The sequence below is a fragment of the Erythrolamprus reginae genome, chromosome 1, assembly GCF_031021105.1.
Source record: "Erythrolamprus reginae isolate rEryReg1 chromosome 1, rEryReg1.hap1, whole genome shotgun sequence".
Taxonomy (NCBI): Eukaryota; Metazoa; Chordata; class Lepidosauria; order Squamata; family Dipsadidae; genus Erythrolamprus; species Erythrolamprus reginae.
The window spans coordinates 178,738,368-178,763,568 of NC_091950.1; the positions used below are offsets into that span (position 1 = coordinate 178,738,368).

A 25,201-nucleotide genomic window follows, 5' to 3' on the forward strand; every position below is an offset into this window, starting at 1 on the left:
AAATCAATCCATTTGAGCTCACTGGAAATTCTGGCCAATCATGCTGCGAAATGCTACATAAATGCTTTGAACTTCATAGTTGTGGAACTGGCATCATTACCATGTATGAATCATGATACATACATAACATGAGCTGGGTATCAAAACCTGGTTTGAATCTTGTGCCACAAGAAACAAATGAGTGCATAATCCTAAATCCAAGTACAGTGGTACCTCATCTTACGAACGCCTCTTCTAACGAACTTTTCAAGATACGAACCCAGTGTTTAAGATTTTTTTGCCTCTTCTTCCAAACTATTTTCACCTTACGAACCCAAGCAGCTGCTGCTGGGATGAAGGGGTTTCTTTTTTTCCCCTTTTTTGAAGAAAGAAAAGGGAGGGGCTGCTTGGAGTAGGAAAGATTTTGCAGAGAACAACGTGCTTGCAAAGGCACTGAAAGGGTGACTTTTTAAGAAAGAAAAGGGAGGAGGGAGGGGCAGCTTGGGGGACGAATTTTTTTGCAGAGAACAACGTGCTTGCAAAGGCACTGAAACGGTGTCTTTTGAAGAAAGAAAAGGGAGGGGCAGCTTGGAGGAAAGATTTTGCAGAGAACAACGTGCTTGCAAAGGCACTGAAAGGGTGTCTTTTTAAGAACGAAAAGGGAGGAGGGAGGGGCAGCTTGGGGGAGGAAAATTTTTGCAGAGAACAACGTGCTTGCAAAGGCACTGAAACGGTATCTTTTGAAGAAAGAAAAGGGAGGGGCAGCTTGGAGGAAAGATTTTGCAGAGAACAACGTGCTTGCAAAGGCACTGAAAGGGTGTCTTTTTAAGAACGAAAAGGGAGGAGGGAGGGGCAGCTTGGGGGAGGAAAAATTTTGCAGAGAACAACGTGCTTGCAAAGGCACTGAAACGGTGTCTTTTGAAGAAAGAAAAGGGAGGGGCGCCCCCTTGCCTTTCTTCCTTCCCACTTACCTTTTAGCCTAGCCTTGCTTCTTCCACCCGCCCCCTTTAGCTGCTCCTCCCTGCCTTCTGTTCGCCTCCCTTCTAAAGTTTGGGATTTTCCTGAAGGATTTGCACACATTATTTGCTTTTACATTGATTCCTATGGGAAACATTGTTTCATCTTACGAACTTTTCACCTTACGAACCTCCTCCTGGAACCAATTAAGTTCGTATGATGAGGTACCACTGTACTAGATTGCTGGATAGAAATTACTAGTAGGTGTGTAGGGGAAAAACAGGCATTAGGCATAGGAATGAAGTTGCTCAGAAAATGCATATACGGTATATGCAGGTATAAAATCTAGAAAAACTCAGGAATATATGTTGTTTATAGAATTGTGGCAGACAAGAGGTAAAGAAACCTGTAGGGAAATTATTGATGGAAATGAATGTAAATATTTCGTATGGATTAGGAGTGCAGTGTGGATAAACACAACTGAAAATGGTAATGAAAATGTGTGTTGATTATCTAAACTGATGGGAAGACAGGGAGAGAAGGTTCTTGTTGGTATGCTCTGTACTTTGTGCTTCATTGGCACAATGATATAATGCAGATAAGTACCTAGACTTTGTTGAACATTTTAAGGAGAAAATAGATGTAGTGGTACCTCTACCTACAAACGCCTCTACTTACAAACTTTTCTAGATAAGAACCGGGTGTTCAAGATTTTTTTGCCTCTTCTCAAGAACCATTTTCCACTTACAAACCCAAGCCTCCGAAACTGTAACTGGAAAGGACAGGGAGAAGCCTCCGTGGGGCCTCTCTAGAAACTTCCTGAGAGGAAACAGGGCCGGAAAAAGCAGGGAGAAGCCTCCGTGGGGCCTCTCTAGGAATCTCCTGGTAGGAAACAGGGCCAGAAAAGGTGGGGAGAAGCCTCTGTGAGGCCTCTCTAGGAATCTCCTGGGAGGAAACAGGACCAGAAAAGGCGGGGAGAAGCCTCTGTGGGGCCTCTCTAGGAGTCTCCTGGGAGGAAACAGGGCCTCCACCCTCCCTGTGGTTTCCCCAATCGCATGCATTATTTGCTTTTACATTGATTCCTATGGGAAAAATTGCTTCTTCTTACAAACCTTTCTACTTAAGAACCTGGTCACGGAATAAATTAAATTTGTAAGTAGAGGTACCACTGTAGAGGCGAATAATGCCTCTAAAATTAAATCAGTATTTTGCTATATATTTGAAAGATGTCTATGGAGATTCTGTCATCCAGGTTATGGTTGTCCCAGAGGCAACTGAAGAAGGCTCTTGGATGAGAAGCATAAAAAAAACCTTCAAAGAAAAACCAGAAAGTCTAGTTGCCTCTTGAAAAAGCATCTTTGGGATATTTGAAGGATGCTTTGTGAAAAATGATTTAAATGCCTTCAGTTTTGAAGTCATTTCCTGCTCCAGCCTCTGTGGTTGACATAATGGCCTTGCTTCTGCTGATGCATTTCACTTAGAATTGGCCATTACTAGCACAAAAGCTTCAAGTTTCCATGCTTTTGATATTAAGGAATACTGCTTGTTCTGCTGCGGCTTTTACAATGGTAGGATCTCTGCATTTGCACTGTAATTGTTCTAAATGCAAAAATTCATTACCGAAACAATACTGAACATAAATGATTACAGAATAAGGGGATGGTTATGCTGAACAGCAGAGATACTTAAAATATGTTTGAAAAATATAAGGTGAAATCCAAGGCCAATTTATGTAATATGGTGAGTCCATGTTTATCAGTACTGTCGAGCAAAGCAATTGTTCATACTAATATTCTTATAAAAGATCAAAGTATTTGATCACATCCATAGCTCTTGAGCTCTGTAAATAGCTAACAGACAAACAAAGAAAAATACAGAGTTCTCAGTTACAATTATTCTTTTTCTAAGCAGCTTCACTCTAGCTAATTGGTGGTATTTTGCTTGTGTATAGTAACTGTTATTTTTTACATTTTAGTATGAACATAATAAAAAACAAGATTTAAAGAATGAAAGATAAAAACGTATGATGGTTGCCTTCCATATTATCCCAGATGCTTTGTAGTAGAAAGGTCATATCCTGTTTTCTGTTCATGTTATATTTACTTTTTTGATCCATGATTTTGATGTTTCCAAAACCTGTATTGGAATGTGGTTCAGTAGGTAGAGATGGATGTGCCAGATGGAAGCTTTTTCTGGATCTGAAATGCCTTCACACCAAAATGGTTGAAGCCTCTGAAAAGTGTGCTTGTAGAAGTCTTTTAGCAGGGGTGGGGGGTGGGGGTTGTATATGGGAAATGACTCTTATGGATGCTTCAGGTTTCTCCTTTTTAAAAAATTTAAAATTAAGATTAAAAAATAAATAAAGTAACGCAAACTAAAAAGAAAAAAATTGAAAATGCAGAAAAGAAAAAATAATTAGAAACAAAAATAGAAAAGAAGGGGGGATAATAAAGAAAAACAAAGAAGTATATTGATGGATGATCTCTGACGGGCCCGGGACAGGGGTTTACCCTCTGTCCTGGTGCTTCTTGACCTCTCAGCGGCTTTCGATACCATCGACCATGGTATCCTTCTGCACTGGCTGGAGGGGTTGGGGGTGGGAGGCACTGTTCTCCAGTGGTTCTCCTCCTACCTCTCCGGTCGGTCGCAGTCGGTGTTAGTGGGGGGGGGGGGTCAGAGGTCGACTCCGAGGTCTCTCCCTTGTGGGGTGCCTCAGGGGTCGGTCCTCTCCCCCCTGCTATTTAATATCTACATGAAACCATTGGGTGAGATCATCCAAGGGCATGGGGAGAGGTATCATCAGTACGCTGATGATACCCAGCTTTACATCTCCACCCCATGTCCAGTCAACGAAGCAGTGGAAGTGATGTGCCGGTGTCTGGAGGCTGTTGGAGCCTGGATGGGTGTCAAGAGACTCAAACTCAACCCGGATAAGACGAAGTGGCTGTGGGTTTTGCCTCCCAAGGACAATCTCATCTGTCCATCCATCACCCTGGGGGGGGGGAATTATTGACCCCCTCGGAGAAGGTCCGCAACTTGGGTGTCCTCCTCGATCCACAGCTCACATTAGAAAACCATCTCTCAGCTGTGGCGAGGGGGGCGTTTGCCCAGGTTCGCCTGGTGCACCAGTTGTGGCCCTATCTGGACCGGGACTCATTGCTCACAGTCACTCATGCCCTCATCACCTCGAGGTTCGACTACTGTAATGCTCTCTACATGGGGCTACCTTTGAAAAGTGTTCGGAAACTTCAGATTGTGCAGAATGCAGCTGCGAGAGCAGTCATGGGCTTACCTAGGTATGCCCATGTTTCACCAACACCACAGTCTGCATTGGCTGCTGATCAATTTCCGGTCACAATTCAAAGTGTTGGTTATGACCTTTAAAGCCCTTCATGGCACTGGACCAGAATATCTCTGAGACCGCCTTCTGCCGCACAAATCCCAGCGACCGATTAGGTCCCACAGAGTGGGCCTTCTCTGGGTCCCGTCAACTAAACAATGTCGGTTGGCAGGCCCCAGGGGAAGAGCCTTCTCTGTGGCGGCCCCGACTCTCTGGAACCAACTCCCCCCAAAGATTAGAACTGCCCCTAATCTCCCTGCCTTTCGTAAACTCCTTAAAACCCACCTTTGTCGTCAGGCATGGGGGAACTGAATCACCTCCCCCGGGCATGTACAATTTATGCATGGTATGTTTGTGTGTATGTTTGTTTAGTTAATGGTTTTTTAAAAATATTTTAAATTATATTTAGATTTGTCATGAATTGTTGTATCTTGCTGTGAGCCGCCCCGAGTCTGCGGAGAGGGGCGGCATACAAATCTAAATAAATAAATAAATAATAAATAAATATAATAAACAAACAAACAAACAAACAAACAAATATAAAGAGATCACTTTCTTCTTCATTATAGGTCCAAACAATTATAGGTGCAAACAAACTTGCTACATTGTCATAATCCGTAAACAAATACTGTAATATCTTAGAATTTGAATTCTTTTCATTTTGTTCTTGTCCCTTCTCACTAAATTCTTTAAAGTTTTGACAAGTTTCTTTTGTAATCCAAAATAGGAAAATTATTTGAGTCACGCTATTTGGTTTATTATTTTCTATATTTCTTTTGATTATTGGACATCATCCAATTTCATTTATCATCCAGTGTGACATGTTTTTCTATATCATTGTAGCCTGTCATTTTTAAATCCACTTTCAGATCAATCTGACTTTTATCCAGTAAAACCTGTTCCTCTTTCATAACACCTTTTAAACAGTCCTATCTGTAGAATCAGACACTATTAAAATCAACTTCTGTGTCAATTGTTCAAAAATATCTTTCAATATGTCCATTGTTAAAATATGCTGCATTCTGTGTTAGTAAATTAAGTTTAAGTGTTCTCAAATTGTAATTGTTTTATTTATAATTGTTTTAATTGTAATTCTGTTTTAATTCTGTTTCTGAATTTCAACTCCTATTCATTCAGTAATAATAACAAAGAAAAAACATTTTTTCATGGGAAGGATTAATCCATTTGTAACTTTCCAAAAGTTCTAAACAACCCTTTTTATGTTTATTTCAAAAGAATTTTATAAGTTATTCAACTTTTATTTAAAACATCTTTCACTAAGGATTGAAGGAAACTTTCATGGTCCTGCAAAATTTATCTACCATATTCAAAGGTTCCTTAATAGCTGAAAAGCAGTTAACAAGCAATTTCTGAAAGCAGTTAGAAAACAATTGTGTCCTTTTGAAAATGCCAACTACCCTTAAGCAGAAATGCCAACTACCCTTATGCAGAAAGATTGTCTTCCAGAGCTCTAAACTTGCTGCAGACTGCTATCTTGTGATCTCTTCATAAAGAACAACTGTCTGCAGCACTTGTGGACAATCTTCATTCCCAGTAATGGGCAGCCAAATTTTTTACTGCCACACTGTGGGTGTGGCTTATTTTGTGGGTGTGGCTTGATGGTCATGTGACTGGGTAAGAGTGGCTTGCTGGCCATGTGACCAGGTGGGAGTGGCTTGAACGATCATCATCATTCAAGTTAACTGTTAAGTCCTCGACTTACAACCTCATCAGGGTCGCTCTCTGAGTTGACAATTTGCTTTGCGTTTCCCACGCTCTCCTTCCTGGGTTGCCCCCCACCTCAGGCTGGGTAGCTAGGCAAATGGGTGCCGATCAGCTGTTGAGAACAGATGCGGGAGGAAACTCCTGATGGTGCTGATCCCCCTGCCAGTTTCCGAGGAGGAGGAAGAGGATGGGAGGGGGCGATAGTCAGCTGGAGCTGGGCACACAGGTTCATTTTCGCTGGTGGAACTGCGTTCCACCCCGTCCTGCCTGTTGCCCACCCCCATCCATTCCTCTCCTTGTCCAGCTCTTCATCCTGCTTCAGTCATTGATGCTGTTAAAACCAGAGCTTTCCTCAATTCACCATTGATTGATTGATTGATTGATTGATTGATTGATTTGGATTTCTATCCTCTCCAAAGACATTTTTTTCTCCATAGTGGGTGGAGCATCCAGGAGTGGGTTGACCTTGTCTATTCAGCCTGTAAGACTGAGTCTGTCAGAGTTGAAAGGATCCACCTCTGTTGCTAGGCTCCCAGCTTTAATAATAATAATAATAATAATAATAATAATAATAATAATAATAATAATAATAATAATTTATTAGATGTGTATGCCGCCCCTCTCCGATGACTCGGAGCGGCTCGGAGCAGACCCTTGGCGAAGAGGAAAGGACAGACTCGATGTGTCACCTTCTGTGGCACTCAAGAATCAGACAGTCTGTGAGAAGGGCTGGATGCTAGCTCCTCCCTACGAGGAGAAGCGTATCAGGTAAGCCCAATGCCCCTTCTCCATAGTGGGTGGAGCTAGCATCCAGGAACGGGACATACCAAACCTTGGCAATCTTATGGGTGGGTTCTAGTCTGGTCCAAAGAGTCCCCCTCCAAGTACATCCTTTCAAGCACCCAGCGGCACATCTGATTATTTATTTGAAACCTTTTATTCCATCTTTCTGACGTTTAGGTTTTTTTGTCTCCAAAATTTTAAATAAAGATTAAACGCTGTAATAAAGTTTACCAAATCCTTAATACAAGGTTTTTAAAAACTTGTATTTGGGAAGAAGAGATTTCCACTTAGTCCACCCAGAGTTTGACCTGAGTGGGTAGCTACTGCTTATAAATGTAATAAATAAATAAATTTATTTTAATAGAAATTTTGTTTAGGTGCACACAATTGTGTGTGTGTGTGTATGTATGTATGATTATGTATATGTAATAAATATAAAATGAGATTAAATGAGAATGTAGGGAGGGACTGTTGAGAAACAGACTAACTGAATGTGTAACAGAATAAGATTATCTGAACTTTAAAGTTTAAAATGGCTAATTGGGCTTCTCGAAACTCTGTATATAAAATTCCACAATGTGCATGATTATTACTACATTATAGCATGCAAATTCTGGGTGGATCTACATTTTGTCACCATAAATTGAGAGATCAATTGAGCCTCTCTTTATTCAGATGGTTAGAAGATTATGAGAAATAAGCCAAGAAGTCACAAAACAGTAAAACGGGTTCCTTGTTTAGTATCTGGTGTCAGTTTAATGTTACTGTCTTCTTACATAGTGACAAGTTCAAGGGAAGAAATACAGGCTTTGTCTTCTATGGGAAAGATCTCTGATGTCATGTAAACAAACATTCACTTAATTATAAAGTATATCAAAAGAGCTCTTGTATTTCCAAAGGGCAACTAAGCATCAAGTATGTGTCAGTTCTGGATAAAACAAAGCAAACAACAAATAAAGCCATCTGCTTTCAAGTTCACAGTGCCATGGCACTGTTTTTCTTTTTCTTCCCAGAAATGGGCTATCTGGTATTGGTTTGGTGCTGGTTTCAATCCCTATTCCATGAAATGGCATTCATCATTAAGGGAAATTCTCAGCTAGGGACAAATTCTGAACCAACCAGCCCTGAATATTGCCAATGGGACATTCATTTTCTCCTCTTCATTTGCAAGATAGGAATCATTAACTATCTTATACAGGTAGTCCTCGACTTACAAAAGTTCAATTAGTGACTGTTCGAGAAAAGTGACTTTTGACCATTTTTCACACTTATATAACCAGGGGTGCATTCCATTACTGCTGCTACCGGTGCACTGCATGCACAGCTTCAAATGTGTCCCAGTGTATGCTTGCCTCTGTGCATGTGCAAGAAGCAAATTCCCACGAGGGGACGTGCACACGTAAGTGATTTTTTGGTTCCGCACATGTGCAGAAGCCAAAAATCAGCAAAATCTCTCGCGTGCACATTTCCCCTCAAAAGATTTTGCTTCCTGCGCATGCACAGAAGCAAAAAGACACAGGGATGTGTGCGTGTGAACACAGGAGAACCGAAGCTGCATGCACAGAGTAACTTTGCTACCTGTGCACCTTCCTCAACCGTACCGGTAGCAACCCGCTACTGCTTATGACCATTGCAGCATTCCCAAGGTCACATGGTTTAGCTTTGGATGCTTGAAAACTGACTCATATTTACGACAGTCGCATTGTGCCAGGGTCACGCAATCCCCTTTTGTGATCTGACACAAGCAAAGTCAATGGGGAAACCAGATTCACTTAACAACGGTGTTTCTAGTTTAACAACTGCAGTGATCCGCTTAGCAAATGTAGCAAGAAAATTTGTAAGACTGGACAAAACTCACTTAATAAAATTTTCTCTTAACAACATAAGTCCCTAGTCTTCAGAGAAGGGTGGTATACAAATCTTTAATAATAATAATAATAATAATAATAATAATAATAATAATAATAATGATGATGATCATGATGATGATGCTGTCAAAGCCAGAATTGAAAAATCAACAGACGATCCAAAGTGCAGACTCTGTAAAGAAACAGATGAAACAATCGATCACATACTCAGCTGCTGCAAAAAGATCGCACAGACTGACTACAAGCATAGACATGATGCTGTGGCACAGATGATCCACTGGAACTTGTGCCGGAACTACCATTTACCAGTGGCAAAGAACTGGTGGGATCATGAGCCTGAAAAAGTGGTCGAAAATGAGCAAACAAAACTACTGTGGGACTTCCAACTTCAGACTGACCAAATACTGAAGCATAACACACCAGACATCCTGATTGTGGAGAAAAAGAAAGTATGGATCATCGATATCGCAATCCCAGGGGACAGCAGAATTGAGGAGAAGCAGCTAGAGAAATTAGTGAAATACGAAGATCTAAAAATCGAGCTGCAACGACTCTGGCATAAGCCAGTGAAAGTGGTCCCAGTGGTACTTGGCGCCCTGGGCGCAGTGCCAAAGGATCTCAGCGGACATTTGAAAACCATCGGAATTGACAAAATCTCCATCTGTCAATTGCAAAAGGCCGCTTTACTGGGATCGGCAAACATAATTCGCCGCTACATCACACAGTCCTAGGTGCTTGGGAAGCGCCCGACTAGTGATGAAATACGAAATCCAGCATAGTGATCTCGTTTGCTGTGTTGTATTGACATAATAATAATAATAATAATAATAATAATAATAATAATAATAATAATAATAATAATAATAATAATAAAAAAATTCTGGGCTCAATTGTGGTGAATTTACCAGGGGTGAAATAGCAATAGCATTTAGATTTATACACTGCTTCAAAGTGCTTTTACAGCCCTCTCTAGCGGTTTATAGAATCAGCATGTTGCCCCCAACAATCTGGGTCCTCATTTTACCCACCTCGGAAGGATGGAGAACTGAGTCAACCATGAGATTTGAACTGCTGAACTACAGCTAGCAGTTAGCTGAAGTATTCTGCAGTGCTGCATTCTAACCATTATGCCACCCTTGAAATGCTGCCGGTTCAGCTTGGTTTGGTGCGTACCGATAGCAGTGGCAGCCAGTGGTTTGGAAAACCAGTAATGGTGGCAGCATGAGGCTCCGCCCGCCCACCCGGACATCTCCATTTTCTTTTTTTTTTTAACCTTCTGCACATGCAAAATGCACACAAACTGGTAGGGAAGGTAAGTAGATTTTACCGCTGCTGTATATATTTCAGAAGCACCATTTAAAATTATAGGGATTATTTCTAGCCTAGTAGTGTGACAACCAGGAACCAGTCTGTACCGATAAAAGTGTTCGAAGATGTTACATAATGTAGGAATCATTTAAGTTTTTACCCTCCAAAATTGGACTTTAAAAAAAAGTTAATGGCTGTAATAAAAGTCATGCAATCCGTATTACGGGTTTTTTAAAGGACTGCATTCGAAAAGGAGGCACTTCCTCCCCGCCCCCTTTTAAAATCCTCCCTGTGCGTTGGGAGAAAAGCTGTTAGTGCACCTCATTGGCAGCAGCGCCTACCTTGTGAAATGAGTGTAACTCTGTTTTCTGACTTAATGGTGCAAGGCTGTTCAACCATGAAATTGCTTTCTTCGCGTAGTTTAGCTTCTGTTTGCCTGGACAGCCGCAGCTAAGAAAACTTAAGAGCAAGAGTGAAGGCAGCAACTTCAAGAACCAGTTGACACTGGGGGAAATTGGGGCACCAGAGTGACTCATTAGCCCCTAATCAGTCAGTCATATCTAAAAGGCAAGGCTGTTTGCTTGATGGCATTTCTCAGCTGCCTCTAGTAAACGGCAAAAATAGTCACGTGTCAACAGTTTTGCAACATTAATATTTAAAATAATGCAAATAATTTGAAAAAATATAATAGGCTGTCATAACATTTGTATGTGTAGTAGTTCTTTGCATAATTGATTCTTCATGGGACATACACAGTATGTTCTATAAAGAGCCAGTTTGGTTTAGTGGCTAAGGCACCTGGCTAGAAACCAGGAGATGGTGAGTTCTAGTGCTGCCTTAAGTATAAAAGGCAGGTCATTCTCTCCCAGCCCAATTCACAACAACGATGAAAACAATATTATAATGGCACAAATCTAATATTAAAAAACTAAAAACCCTATCATAATTAAAAGCTAAACAGCACATACATACCAAACGTAAATTATAATAAGCCTGGGGGAAAGATGTCTCAAATCCCCCATGCCTGGCGGTATAGCTGGGTCTTAAGTAGTTTACGGAAGACAAGGAGGGTGGGAGCAGTTCTAATCTCCGGGGGGAGTTGATTCCAGAGGGCCGGGGCCACCACAGAGAAGGCTCTTCCCCGGGGGACCACCAGACGACATTGTTTAGTCGACGGGACCCGGAGAAGGCCAACTCTGTGAGACCTTATCAGCTGCTGGGATTCGTGCGGTAGCAGGCGGTTCCGGATGTACTCTGGTCCAATGCCATGTAGGGCTTTAAAGGTCATGACCAACACTTTGAATTATGACCAGAAACTGCGGCAGCCAATTACCTGTTCTGAACTGTCTAACATCTTCCTACCTCAACAATACATTCATAAGAAAATAAATTTTAACTTTCATCCTTCATCATAACATTTGTGCATTGATCCTGTAACTGGGTGGGACAAAAATCGAGATGAGCACATTTTGAAATCTCTTCTATGAATTATACGAGAAAGATAGGGAAATTGTAGCATCAGTGTGTACATGCCATATGTAGAATAATAAGAACAAAAAACATTTCTACATCAAATAATTCTAGCTGAAATCTGATCTGCTTAGTTTCAGAAGGAAGAGTTGTTGGGGCATGTTAGAAAAAGTTGTGATTTTATACCAGAGGTTCTTCTGTCTAGCCTCCCTATTATATTTCCCTATTATATTTCACTTAGAAAAGTGTGATAAGTTACACATTTTCCACTACCTTGGAACTGGTGTCAGAATGAAAGTGGTGAATATGAAATTGCTTTTAACTAGAATAATTACACAAGGTGCAAGATATAGATCTTGGCTATATATCAGCCTATTACATAACTCTTCCAGCTGATCCGATGCATGTAAGGCTACACTCAAGATAACAACTAGATTATAGATCCTAATTGCATAGAACATCAGCACATTTGGGGTAAAACTGGCCATTCGTATCTTGTGGTGTACAGACCAAAATGTTCTATCCAAAATGATGCATGTGGTATAGGTATAGGTAAGATCAGCAACTTAGTCTATATCTTCTGTTGAAAACTGTTGGGGCTGTTGAGTTATAGCACCCCACTCTGGCCTAGTAGTAATTATTGTTTTTATTGGGATTTTAATTGCCGAATATTGATTTTTTATTGTTGTACGCCACCCAGAGTCCGGCAGGAGTTGGGAGGTCTATAAATTTAATAAAACTTAAACTTAAGATGATGGTTTGTTAAGTGTGTCTGAAAAAGTGTTTGGCAGAATTTTCACTGCAAGAGTACTATTGGTGAAATGAGCAAAATTTGGACGTATGGTGCAATTATATGCTGGCATTGGAGTGTACAGAATTTAGAATCTAGTTTTTAGTCATGTGATTGAGAAAGTTATGAATTTACTGTACATTTGTTGATTTAAAAAAAAGAATGTGATAAATACAGCTAGTTCTAGCTTAATGACCATTCATTCAGTGGCTGTTCAAAATTATGACAGCATGCAGCAGCAACAAATTATAGTTATGGCTGGTCCTTGAAGTTACTGGCCACTCTAGTGGCCTCATCATCACCTCGTCAAAATTTGGGTTCTTGGCAACCTACTCATGTTTACAACTACTGTATATTCAGAATAAAATCATCCACAATCCAAAAAAGAAAGTTAGATCAATATATATGATCAGAAGTGATGGCTATCATTTAATTAAGTTTCCCCCCACATATACCCAAATATACAAAGGAGTAATTTTGTTACGTTATTTCTTTATTATTTACTTTTTGGAATACAAACAAAATAACATAATGATATGATGGCACCTGCTGATCGTAAATGCAGTCTTTCTGCATTTGTGAACTCTTCCTAAAGTTGAGGGAATAAAACTCATGTGTATAACTTGACAACATTAATTAGTAGACTGTAAATACCAACATCTTGTAATAAAAATCTACTAACGGATATATAAGCAATCACTTTTCTTTTCATGGCTTAAAAATCTGATTTGTCACAGAATTATTGTTTTAATTCTAGCTTTGGTATTCCTGACAGAAATCCAATTTTAGGAGAAAAATGAGATCAACACACCTGTTACCTACTTTATGAAACACAACCTTGAAGGTTATGTTAAACCTATTAGCAAATTCTGAGACATGAAGCTGAGAATGATACAGAGCGTTGCTGCTTTACTAAATCCTGCTAACTTAATTTCTGAATATTAAAATAGATTTCTTTATATTATTTCTAGGTCATCTAGCTCCCAATGAGTCACCTTACAGATTAAAAAAACCTTACAGATAAAAGTAGAAAAGATACAACACAAAAAAAAAAGGAATCATGTCAGTCCCTTGATTATTATACCAGTACAGCCCATAAAAAACCCCATATGTATTACTGGGTCATTGAATTGTCCCATTAGGTAGCTTTCTCCTAATTTCCTTAAAAAAACATATAGATGGACTTAACTCAGGACTGTAATGAATTCTGCCATTACAATTCACAAGTTATGACAGTTGTTCAGGTGATCATGTGTTTGCTTTGCTTAGTTAACTTCACTCACGATCTCCTGGTGTGATTGTAAATGCAATCACAACACAATTCAAAGTGTTGGTTATGACCTATAAATCCCTACATGACAATGGACCAGATTACTTGTGGACCATCTTCTGCCTCCTATATCCCAGCAGCCGGTTAGGCCCGCAGAGTTGGTCTTCTCCAGGTCCCGTCTGCCAGGCAATGCCTCCTGGCGGAGCCTAGGGGAAGAGCCTTCTCTGTGTCAGCCCCGGCTCTCTGGAATCAACTCGTCCCAGAGATTCGTATTGCCCCCACCCTTCCAGCCTTTCGTAAAGCCTTAAAATCACACCATTGCCAACAGGCTTGGAGCCATTGAATTTTAACATCTACTCTGGTCTATGATTAAATTGATAATGTGTGCTAGTATGAAACGTGGGTGATTGGTTTTTAAATGAACTGCAGTTTTAGAATATGATTCTTGTTAGATTGTTACGTGATTTTAGATTTGATGTTTTTAGTATTTTAAATGTTACATTACTTACATATTTTGTATTTGTCTTGTTGTAAGCTGCCCTGTGTCTCGGGAGAAGGGCGGCATAGAAATCAAATCAAATCAAATCAATAAATAAAGTCCCATCATGACTGCCTCCACCCCCGAGACACCCCATGCTCTGCTTCCTGTCCCGCAGGGTATCTGTAGGCCATGGACTTGTTTCCCACCCCACTAAGTCATAGATTCTCCTCCCCGCCCCGTGTAACTAATCACTCATTCACCTTTAGAGCTATCACAAAGAAGCGATTAGATAGATAATAGTGTTTTGGTTTTCATTCTCAGCAATATCCATTCTGTGTTGCTCAAAATAAAGAGAGACAAGCAGAACCATGATTACATTTTCTTCCAATTGAGGGAGCCATGAATGACTTTAATGGAAGGTATTTTTTATTTCTTCAACACAGTCTTTCATTATAGGAAACATATTATCTTTCATGTACAAATCATGGCCTCTATTTGGATGTATTATTAATTGCCTCTATGGTGGGATTTTCATCATGATTTTTCACTTAACATCATGTAATTACACAACAGATTCAAAACATTTTGATTTTCTCAGCAATTTTCCAGGTTGAATACTAGCCAGGGATCTGAAAAAAATGCTTCCTCCCTATTAAATACATCTTTTATTAATTAATTTTGGGTTTTTAAAGAATGCATCCCTGTGAGATTAAGCAATCGTTCATTTATGAAGTAGTATAGTTGGAATAACATGCCAAGAATCTGCAAATTTTCCATTTCTCTTATTTCAGTATATGGAAGGAATGATTAGCTTCTTAAAGCATAATCATTATTTAATCTGAAATAATCCTTCATCTCCTGCTTTGTTCGAACCCTGGCACAATAGCTTTTTGAGCTTTTAAGTAAATTACATTCTTACATACAACAACTCCTAAAATATTAATGCTGTATTTAGAGTTCGGAATCCCCAAGGAAAGCTTGATATTCAAAGCCACATTTGCAGCATGTCATCATTATGAACAGTGACAGCTGAAGGTGTGAGTGAAATCTCTTTGTTCTTGGAAACTGCAAATCTATTTAAACGGCATAATAGAACACTAGAGAGCTATTTCCTTGACACATTCCCCCATCTATCATCTCCAAAATATAAAAATTGATTGGGCGCAGAAAATTTTGGTTTATATCAGAGGAAGCGGTGTTGACTCTTAGTGACTGCCTGGACGAATCTCTGCAGTTTTCTTAGCTAAGGTTTTTTTGGGGAAGTGGGGTTGCCTTTGTCTCATTCGTAGGGCTCTGGGAGAGTGATTAGTCCAAAGTCAGCCAACTGGCTTTATGCTTCAGAGGAGACTAGAACTCACAATATCCTAGTTTCCAGCCTCTTGCATTAATCGCTACACCAAACTGGCTACCCCTAAAGTACCATATTTTTCAAAGAAAAAGACACATTGCAGTATAAGTCGCACCTTAATTTTGGGGGAGGAAAGTAGAGGGGGAAATCTACCTACCATTTCATCTGTATTTCATCTGGCTAGCGTCCTTAGTCTGCTCAGCTTCAACACATTATTTTATCTCCTGGTTAGAGCTGGAAAAAAAATCTTCTTAGGAGGGAGTAGCAATGACTTGCAAAGCTTGCAAAGAATTAGGGCTGGAAAAAAACTTCAGAAGGGAGTAGAGATGAAAAAATCCTGCAAGGTGGGAAGATCGTTAGCATCTTGTTAGGGCTGTAGAAAAAAGCTTCGAAAAAGCTACATTTGTAATATAAGATGCACCCAAATTTTCAGCCTCTTTTAAGGGGTGAAAGGGTGCATCTTATCAGTACTAATACAGGTAGTCCTTGATTTACAACAGTTCAAAGTTGTGATGTTCAAAGTTACAATGGCATTGAAAAAGGTGACTTACGACCATTTTTCACCCTTAACCATTGCAGCATCCCCATAGTCATGGGATTTACATTCAGATACTTCACAACCAACTCACATTTAGGAAAGTTGCAGTGTCCTGGGGTTGTGATCGATCACCTTTTTGCAACCTTCCGTCAAGCAAAAACAATGGAGAAGCCAGATTCACTTAGCGACCATCTTACTAATTTAACAACTGCAGTGATTCACTTAACAAATATGACAAGAAAAGTCATAAAATGGGGCAAACCTCATTTAACAGATTTCTCACTTAGTAACATAAATTATGGGCTCAATTGAGGTCATATCTTGAGGACTACTTGAGCTTAATACCAGTAGATCTTGCTTAACAATTGACCTATTGGTGACCTATTGGCAATGGGTCCAGATGGCATCCACCCCAGAGTTCTTAAAGAACTCAGATCTGTCATTGCTACTCCCCTGACTGATTTGTTTAACCAATCCCTGTTAACAGGAGATGTTCCTGAGGATTGGAGAATGGCCAGTGTTGTGCCTATCCACAAGAAGGGCAGTAGAGAAGAAGCTGGTAACTACAGGCCAGTTAGCTTGGCATCAGTTATAGTTAAAATGATGGAGACTCTACTCAAAAAGAGGATAAATCAGCACCTAAAAACTAATAACTTATTGGACCCAAATCAGCATGGCTTTATTGAAGGCAAATCATGTCAGACTAATTTCATTGATTTCTTTGACTATGTCACAAAGGTGTTGGATCAAGGTGGTGCCATGGATATTGCCTATCTGGACTTCATCAAAGCCTTTGATACGGTTCCACATAAAGAGCTGATAGATAAATTAGTGAAGATTGGACTTAATCCCTGGATAGTTCAGTGGATTTCAAGCTGGCTGAAGCGTAGACATCAGAGAGTTATTGTTAATGGCGAGTATTCTGAGCAGAGACAGGTTACAAGCGGTGTGCCACAAGGGTCTGTTCTGGGTCCTATTCTTTTTAATATGTTTGTGAGTGACATAGAGGAAGGTTTGGTAGGGAAGGTTTGCCTATTTGCCGATGACTCTAAAGTGTGCAATAGGGTTGATATTCCTGGAGGGGTCTGTAATATGGTAAATGATTTAGCTTTACTAGATAAATGGTCAAAGCAATGGAAACTGCAGTTTAATGTTTCCAAATGTAAAATAATGCACTTGGGGAAAAGGAATCCTCAATCTGAGTATTGCATTGGCAGTTCTGTGTTAGCAAAAACTTCAGAAGAGAAGGATTTAGGGGTAGTGATTTCTGACAGTCTCAAAATGGGTGAGCAGTGTGGTCGGGCAGTAGGAAAAGCAAGTAGGATGCTTGGCTGCATAGCTAGAGGTATAACAAGCAGGAAGAGGGAGATTTTGATCCCCTTATATAGAGCGCTGGTGAGACCACATTTGGGATACTGTGTTCAGTTCTGGAGACCTCACCTACAAAAACATATTGACAAAATTGAATGGGTCGAAAGACGGGCTACAAGAATGGTGGAAGGTCTTAAGCATAAAACGTATCAGGAAAGACTTAATGAACTCAATCTGTATAGTCCGGAGGACAGAAGGAAAAGGGGGGACATGATCGAAACATTTAAATATATTAAAGGGTTAAATAAGGTCCAGGAGGGAAGTGTTTTTAATAGGAAAGTGAACACAAGAACAAGGGGACACAATCTGAAGTTAGTTGGGGGAAAGATCAAAAGCAACATGAGGAAATATTATTTCACTGAAAGAGTAGTAGATCCTTGGAACAAACTTCCAGCAGACGTGGTTGGTAAATCCACAGTAACTGAATTTAAACATGCCTGGGATAAACATATATCCATCCTAAGATAAAACACAGGAAATATTATAAGGGCAGACTAGATGGACCATGAGGTCTTTTTCTGCCGTCAGTCCTCTATGTTTCTATGTTTCTATGACCTTCCAATAAAGTAACAGTGGTACTGAAAAAGTAACTTCATGACCAAGATTATTATAACATCCTCAGAGTTATGTGATTTAGATTTGTGTGCTTCACACTTGACAGGCATTTATGATGACCTCATTGGTTGTCATGTGATGGCCATTTGTGTTCCTCACAGCTAGCTTTTGATAAGCAGAGGCAATGGAGAAGCCAGCAAAATTGCAAGTTGTAATGTGGTGTCTCAGTTAACAGCTGCTGGTGATGGGCATAATTACCATTGAGGAAGCGAGGTCAAAAGTCTGTCATAGTCACACAATATCTCTTTCAATTGCACTGCTTAGTGATGCGGTTGATGCTCCCAATTGTGATCAATAAGCAGTGACTAACCGTAAAATTATTATTGTTAATAGTAATACGATATTAGTAAATATTAATAGTTGCAATTTAAACAACAAGGAATATCCAGTATTTTAAAATGTGATTATTAAAATACCACAGAATCTTCTGTTGTAAAGGATTTTTTTTAAAAAAGGTCTTGTCTTGGGTGTCTGCTTTAAAAAAGATTGATACTTATTTTACTTCCATCATATACTGGTGATGTTCTTTTCAGCAACCCACCTGCAACTTCATATTCACTTAAAATATTCTTGATTCAGACCTTAATTTTACTTTCAGCTATTTCTCAGTGTTCTACTGAAAAGTAAATATCTGGCTTTCCCTCTCTCTGCTCTGCACACATCTGCCCTGTGCTGCTTCCTCTCAATTCTTCTCAGGCCATTTTTTCAACCTTTTCAGTCACAATCCTGCCGAAAGCTTTCCCAGGCAAACCTAACAGATGAATTTCCCTATAATTGCACTCACTCTTAACTACAATTCCTTTAGGATGAATGACATTCTTCCAGTCATCAGGCACAAATGTAATTCAATCACAACATGAGAAAAACGTAGCCCTACTTTATGAAAAACATACCCATGGTTAACATTTGTACCCTTATGCATTTATCTTTTCTGTTCCTTCCTTCCTTCCTTCCTTCCTTCCTTCCTTCCTTCCTTCCTTCCTTCCTTCCTTCCTTCCTTCCTTCCTTCCTTCGTCACATTTTGGCAATAATCATTCTGTCCAGTGGAGTTGTGCTGGTTAAGATTGGTTGCATAGACACTTCTTTATGACATCAAGATTGTGACCACACTGTAGGAAAAAAAATCCTCTACAGACAAGCTAAAGCCTACAGCAATAGCTTGGAATTCGAAAAGCAGGAATAAGCTATCTATATAACAAGTTCTATGCAACTTCATCAGAGTCAAGCACATCACAGCTAGCACAACCCAGATAAGTCTATCCTAACTGAAAACATCTCAGAAATGCTTTACTACAACACTACTACAGCATCGTAGTCCATAAATGAGGGGGCCTTCGTACTCTCTGAGCTTGATTGTTTTCTTGATGATGATGCCTAATTTGGGTAATGAAACATCTGCAAGAAAACAAACAAGTTCCAGAGACCTTTCATTTCAACCCTGAGCTGCAAATATTATCCTTTATTCAGCCCATAAATCCACAAAATCTATCCAAAGCATCTTAAGGTAGCCAAATAAGACAAAGCAGTAATCATTTATAAGATACAATCACAAATTAAAAACCACTGAGCTGAGCAGACACGTAGAGTGGAAGATTGACAGACTGCAGCCAAGAACATAAACATCAATTAAATCAATGATGAAAACCTAATTTCACAATGCACCGATTAGTTCAAACACAATTTCAATTGGGAAACAGTAAATATTTTAGATCAACGCAGATCCCCAAATGCAAGAGAATTCTCAGAGGCTTAGCACTCTGTCAAATCAACCATTACCATATTAAAAAAAAGCTTCATCTATAAACCATTCAGCCAGATTCACTCCCTAAGCACATCCTTCTTAATATTGCTCCTTGTGTTTGGTTTTGGATCCCGCTTATTTAGATGTTAAGAAGGACATGATGAGGAAGGATGTGGTTAGGAGGTAAATTTGGCTGAGTGTATATAACAAACCAATGCTGGAAAGACAAATTGCCACGTAGAAATACTCAACTACACTCCCCTGAGCACTGATAATGTTACCTAACCTGGCAATGAAAGGTCAGCAAGAAGCAATCACCAAGATCCCAACAGTTCAATCATGACATGAGCATATATGTTCCATGATTGTAATTGCATAATTGTTTTCTCTCTACACTCATTAGATTCTACATGCTCTATACTACTTATATCCAATTTGCATTCATTCCACTCTGCAATTCTGCAAACTAATACTACTTTATTGTAACATTAGCAGAATCTTGCAAACCTGTGTTCTGTTCCCACCAAGAACGTAACACAACACTCAGTTTGTATTCACTTATATACTTCAAGCAACACTACTAATAAAACATCTTAGCAATAAGCATACACCAATCTACAAGCAGGGGTTTTTTTTGGCAAGAAACCAGATAATATTTAATCTTCATTAATAGCTGGTATCAGTTCAAAGAGTCTTAAAGCCAAGAAGAGCAAATAGGTCTTGATATCTTAAATGCTTCAGAGAGTTGGCAAAATGCCTAGAGTAAGTTCTTGATAACCGAAAGGGCAACACAGGAAACAAAACAGAAGTCAAGGAGCAAACTAGGATCAGTCAGGTTTTCACAAACGTTCTCTGCAGCTTGTTATCTGCCTCTGATGCCCTAAATAGGCTGAACCACTTAGCCCCCAGTCTTACTCCTGAGGAGATCTCCTCTTGAGTAACCATTCCTGTCTCTTGGCAGCTCTGCGGGCTCTGGCATCAAGAAGATGAGAAGCCTCTTCTCCCTCATCGCTGCTCTGAGGTGCTGGAGGTTCCCAAAGTCCTAGCTGAACCTCTGCCTCTGGCACTGAATTCCTCGCTATCCTCCCCACTATCCAACTTGGGTGCCAGCTGCACAGGCCACCGGCACACCACCACATTGGTCTCCTCTTGAGCAGGACCCGCTATCACCTGCAAGGCTTGCTGGTGGACTGCAACAACCTGAAAGTACAGTTCTTCGCTGTCTCTTTTTCAGCCTGAGAACTTAGTAAGATTTCTCTTGAGCCTCTTACTCCATCCAATACAACTGTGAGCTATGCATCCCTCTTATTGATCATTCCTGTGGCAACATCTTTTTCCTTGGTCTCTAAAAGTCATTCCCACATGTCATTGCATTGGGCATAGGAAAGGAATGATCAACCCTTCCAGGTAAGCGAATAATGAACCTCCAGTCTACTGTGCTATAGCTAAGCCCTGTCTCCAGGCCTCACTCAGGCGATCAATAGACAAGTAGCCCCAGGATGAAGGTGGTTCTTAGCTTCCATCCACAAACTCTACAATGAAAGGAAAGGCAGAACTTCCCAGCTCTGTCTGTCTCTTCCCTGCCAGATTTATCCATTTACCTCAGTGATCTGACAAGCTTAATTGCAGGTGAGGGAGGGGACAATGATTTTTGACAGAGCCAAGTGTTGCAAAAGAGCTGGGATGGCGCAGCAGGTAGAGGGCTCTACTTCAGGCCACTGAAGCTGACTGTAGATCTGTAGGTCAGCGGTTCAGATCTCATCACCGGCTCAAGGTTGACTCAGCCTTCCATCCTTGCGAGGTGGGTAAAATGAGGACCCAGATTGTGGGGGCAATAGGCTGGCTCTGTTAAACAGTGCTATTGCTAACATGTTGTGAGCCGCCCTGCGTCTGAGGAGAAGGACGGCATAAAAATCAATCAATCAATCAATCAATCCATCAAACAAACAAACTGCAGGCTACTTCAGCTAACTGCTAGCTGTAGTTCAACAGTTCAAATCTCACCACCAATTCAAGATTGATTCAGCCTTCCATCCTTCCAAGGTGGTAAAATGAGGAGCCAGATTGTTGGGGGAAATATGCTGATTCTGTAAACCGTTTAGAGAGGGCTATAAAAGCATTATGAAACGGTATATAAGTCTAAATGCTATTGTTATTGCAAAATAATTTACAACTACATTTGGGCTAAGGAAGGTGAGCAATGTTCTGTCCTATGAATTTTTGAAGGGAATACAATATAACCTCTTTCTGAATCATAGTTAATAAATTGGAATTTATGTTCCTCCCACCTCTTATAGAGGATGCTGCCTTGTTTCTTTTAGCTCATCTACCTAGCAGTTGTGATGTATTTGCCACTGTCTGAGAGACAGGTCAAAGGTATGGTGATATTTGATCAGTTGGCCCCACAGTCTAACTTTTGCTATGCTTCAGCAGTAAGGATGATAATGTTGCATCCCACACACAGTTCAATATGTGGTAGATGACAATCAGATGCACCTTGGTAGTCTTTTTTTTTAACACCACCTTCTCAGTAGCTGCATCCTAGCTGCCCAGGTTGTTTTTGCAGCAAGACATTAGATTAGATTAGATTAGATTTATTGGATTTATATGCCGCCCCTCTCTGCAAACTCGGGGCGGCTCACAACAAGGTAAAAACAATACATAATAACAAATCCAATACCCACCAATCCAATTACAATTTTAAGCTAAAAAATTCATAAAAAACAACCCCAGAATATTAAAAAACAAGCACACAATCAATCTAACACCAAAACAACATGGGCAAGGGGGAGATGTATCAATTCCCCCATGCCTGACGGCAGAGGTGGGTTTTAAGGAGTTTGCGAAAGGCAAGGAGGGTGGGGGCAATCCTAATCTCAGGGGGGAGCTGGTTCCAGAGGGTCGGAGCCGCCACAGAGAAGGCTCTTCCCCTGGGTCCCGCCAGATGACATTGTTTAGTCAACGGGACCCGGAGAAGGCCAACTCTGTGGGACCGAACCGGTCGCTGGGATTCGTGCGGCAAGAGGCAGGAAGGATGTGGAGAAGGTGCTTTTTCCTCCATCCCTCCCCACTTTGTCATTGAGAAAACTGGTTTGTGCCACAAGTAGGATGTCTCTCCTGTTCCCTCCCCTCCTCTTCTTTTCACTGAAAGACATGTTGGAGGGAGCTTATCTGAAAAGCCCCTCCCACAAACCTAATTGTAATTGCATTCATGTATCTTCAGCCTTTCTAAATGTTTCTCTTCCCACAGCCCAATGTCCATTCATTCATTCATTCATTCATTCATTCATTCATTCATTCATTCATTTAATAAATAAATATATGCTACAGATCAAGTCAGATCAAAGGTACATGACCAAATCTGAGATTTCCCAGGTGATGTTTGGTATGAAACTTAGTCCTGTTCTCTTTTAAATTTAGCTTCGCTCAACACAGGCAAAAAATTGCATGCCTGTGGTTCCAGAGTTCAAGATGTGGATGCATTTCTGGATTAAGCAAATTTTGAACAGGCTGTGACTCTAAGACCGCATACTGTATATGCATGCTGTTTTCTGTATAGGTCCAATTCCATTCTCCTTTCCCATTTAACAGAACACATGCACCTCTCATGGACCAGATGTTAGAGTACAAAGGTGTGGCCTCCTAGGGGAAAATATTTAAATCATCGGGAAAGAGAATGCAGTTGCTTGTTTTGTGATCGCAAAGCTCATTTATATAGAGTAGAAAGAGTATTGGTCCTAATATACTGCCTTGAGGTACACCGCTGTTAACAGGAACAGGATTAGATAGGAAACTCCCTATTTTGATGACCTCTACTCTGTTTGACAGGAACGCAGTTATCCAGTCATGTAGGGGTCCAGAGATGCCGTAGAATTTCAGTTTATCAGAAGTAGTTTATCATGAACCATTGAGTTGAAGGCTTACAGAAGTCCATATAAATTGTGTCTATTTATTTATTTATTTAATTTATTTATTAGATTTGTATGCCGCCCCTCTCCGTAGACTCGGGGTGGCTCACAACACAATAAAAACAGTTTATAACAAATCGAATAATTTACAATATAAAATATTAAAAAACCCATTAATTAAACAGACATACACACAAGCATACCATACATAAATTGTATAGGCCTGGGGGAGATATCTCAGTTCCCCCATGCCTGACGACAAAGGTGGGTTTTAAGGAGTTTGCGAAAGGCGAGGAGGGTAGGGGCAGTTCTAATCTCTGGGGGGAGCTGGTTCCAGAGAGTCGGGGCCGCCACAGAGAAGGCTCTTCACCTGGGGCCCGCCAACCAACATTGTTTAGTTGATGGGACCCGGAGAAGGCCCACTCTGTGAGACCTAATCGGTCGCTGGGATTCGTGCGGCAGAAGGCGGTCTCGGAGATATTCTGGTCCGATGCCATGAAGGGCTTTAAAGGTCATAACCAACACTTTGAATTGTGACCGGAAATTGATCGGCAACCAATGCAGACTGAGGAGTGTTGGTGTAACATGGGCATACCTAGGGAAGCCCATGACTGCTCTCGCAGCTGCATTCTGCACGATCTGAAGTTTCCGAACACTTTTCAAAGGTAGCCCCATGTAGAGAGCATTACAATAGTCGAACCTCGAGGTGATGAGGGCATGAGTGACTGTGAGTAGTGACTCCCGGTCCAAATAGGGCCGCAACTGGTGCACCAGGCGAACCTGGGCAAACGCCCCCCTCGCCACAGCTGAAAGATGGTTCTCTAATGTGAGCTGTGGATCGAGGAGGACGCCCAAGTTGCGGATCCTCTCCGAAGGGGTCAATAATTCCCCCTCCAGGGTGATGGACGGACAGGTGGGATTGTCCTTGGGAGGCAAAACCCACAGCCACTCCGTCTTATCAGGGTTGAATTTGAGTCTGTTGCCACCCATCCAGGCCCCAACAGCCTCCAGACACCGGCACATCACTTCCACTGCTATTGTTTTCCCTGGTCATGTTTTGGGGTCCATTTGAGGTCCATATGTTTTTGCAGTGTAGTAGTTGTAGATTGCAGGATAATTTTTCCTGGAACCGAATTGCTTGTTTGAAAGTAGGTTGTTAGTTTCTAGGTGGAGGGTAATGGATTGGTTTATGAAGTCATATGAAAAGTCCATGACTTTGCATATGATGCAGCATAGAGAGATTGATCTGTAGTTTTCTACTAGACTGGGATCTCCCTTTTTGAAGATGGGGATGACCGTGGTTAGTGACCATAGGTTTGGTAGGGAACTGGTCCTGTAGGATTTTTTAAAGATTATGCTTAGTGATGGCTGTGGAGAGCCTTTTTAGGAAATATGCACATAGTCCATCAGGTCTGATTGACAGGGAATGTTTCAGGCCGCGTAGTGCTTTTTCAATGTTGTCTTCAGTGAAGTGTATTTGTGTTAAATAGACTGCTTCTGATTTCATGTTATTGATCTTAGAAAATGTGTTTTCTTTGCATTTAAAGAGCAATGGTTATTTCTTATGTATTTGTAAATCTATTTCTCACAAATACATGAGTTCTATAGGAAAGCATTTCAATTACTAGAGCATGGTTTAGAATAATGGTTTAGAATTGTAATGTCTCATGAAAAAGGGAAATGTTTCTTTGTTTTCATTCCTGTTATTT

The 25,201-nt window shown here is 40.6% G+C and overlaps 1 protein-coding gene across 1 annotated transcript in view; it reads left to right on the forward strand.

Moving 5' to 3' along the window:
* The window catches only part of GALNT13 (polypeptide N-acetylgalactosaminyltransferase 13), a 290,475-nt gene that overhangs the window by 139,210 nt on the left and 126,064 nt on the right, over positions 1-25,201 (forward strand). The window lies entirely within an intron of this gene.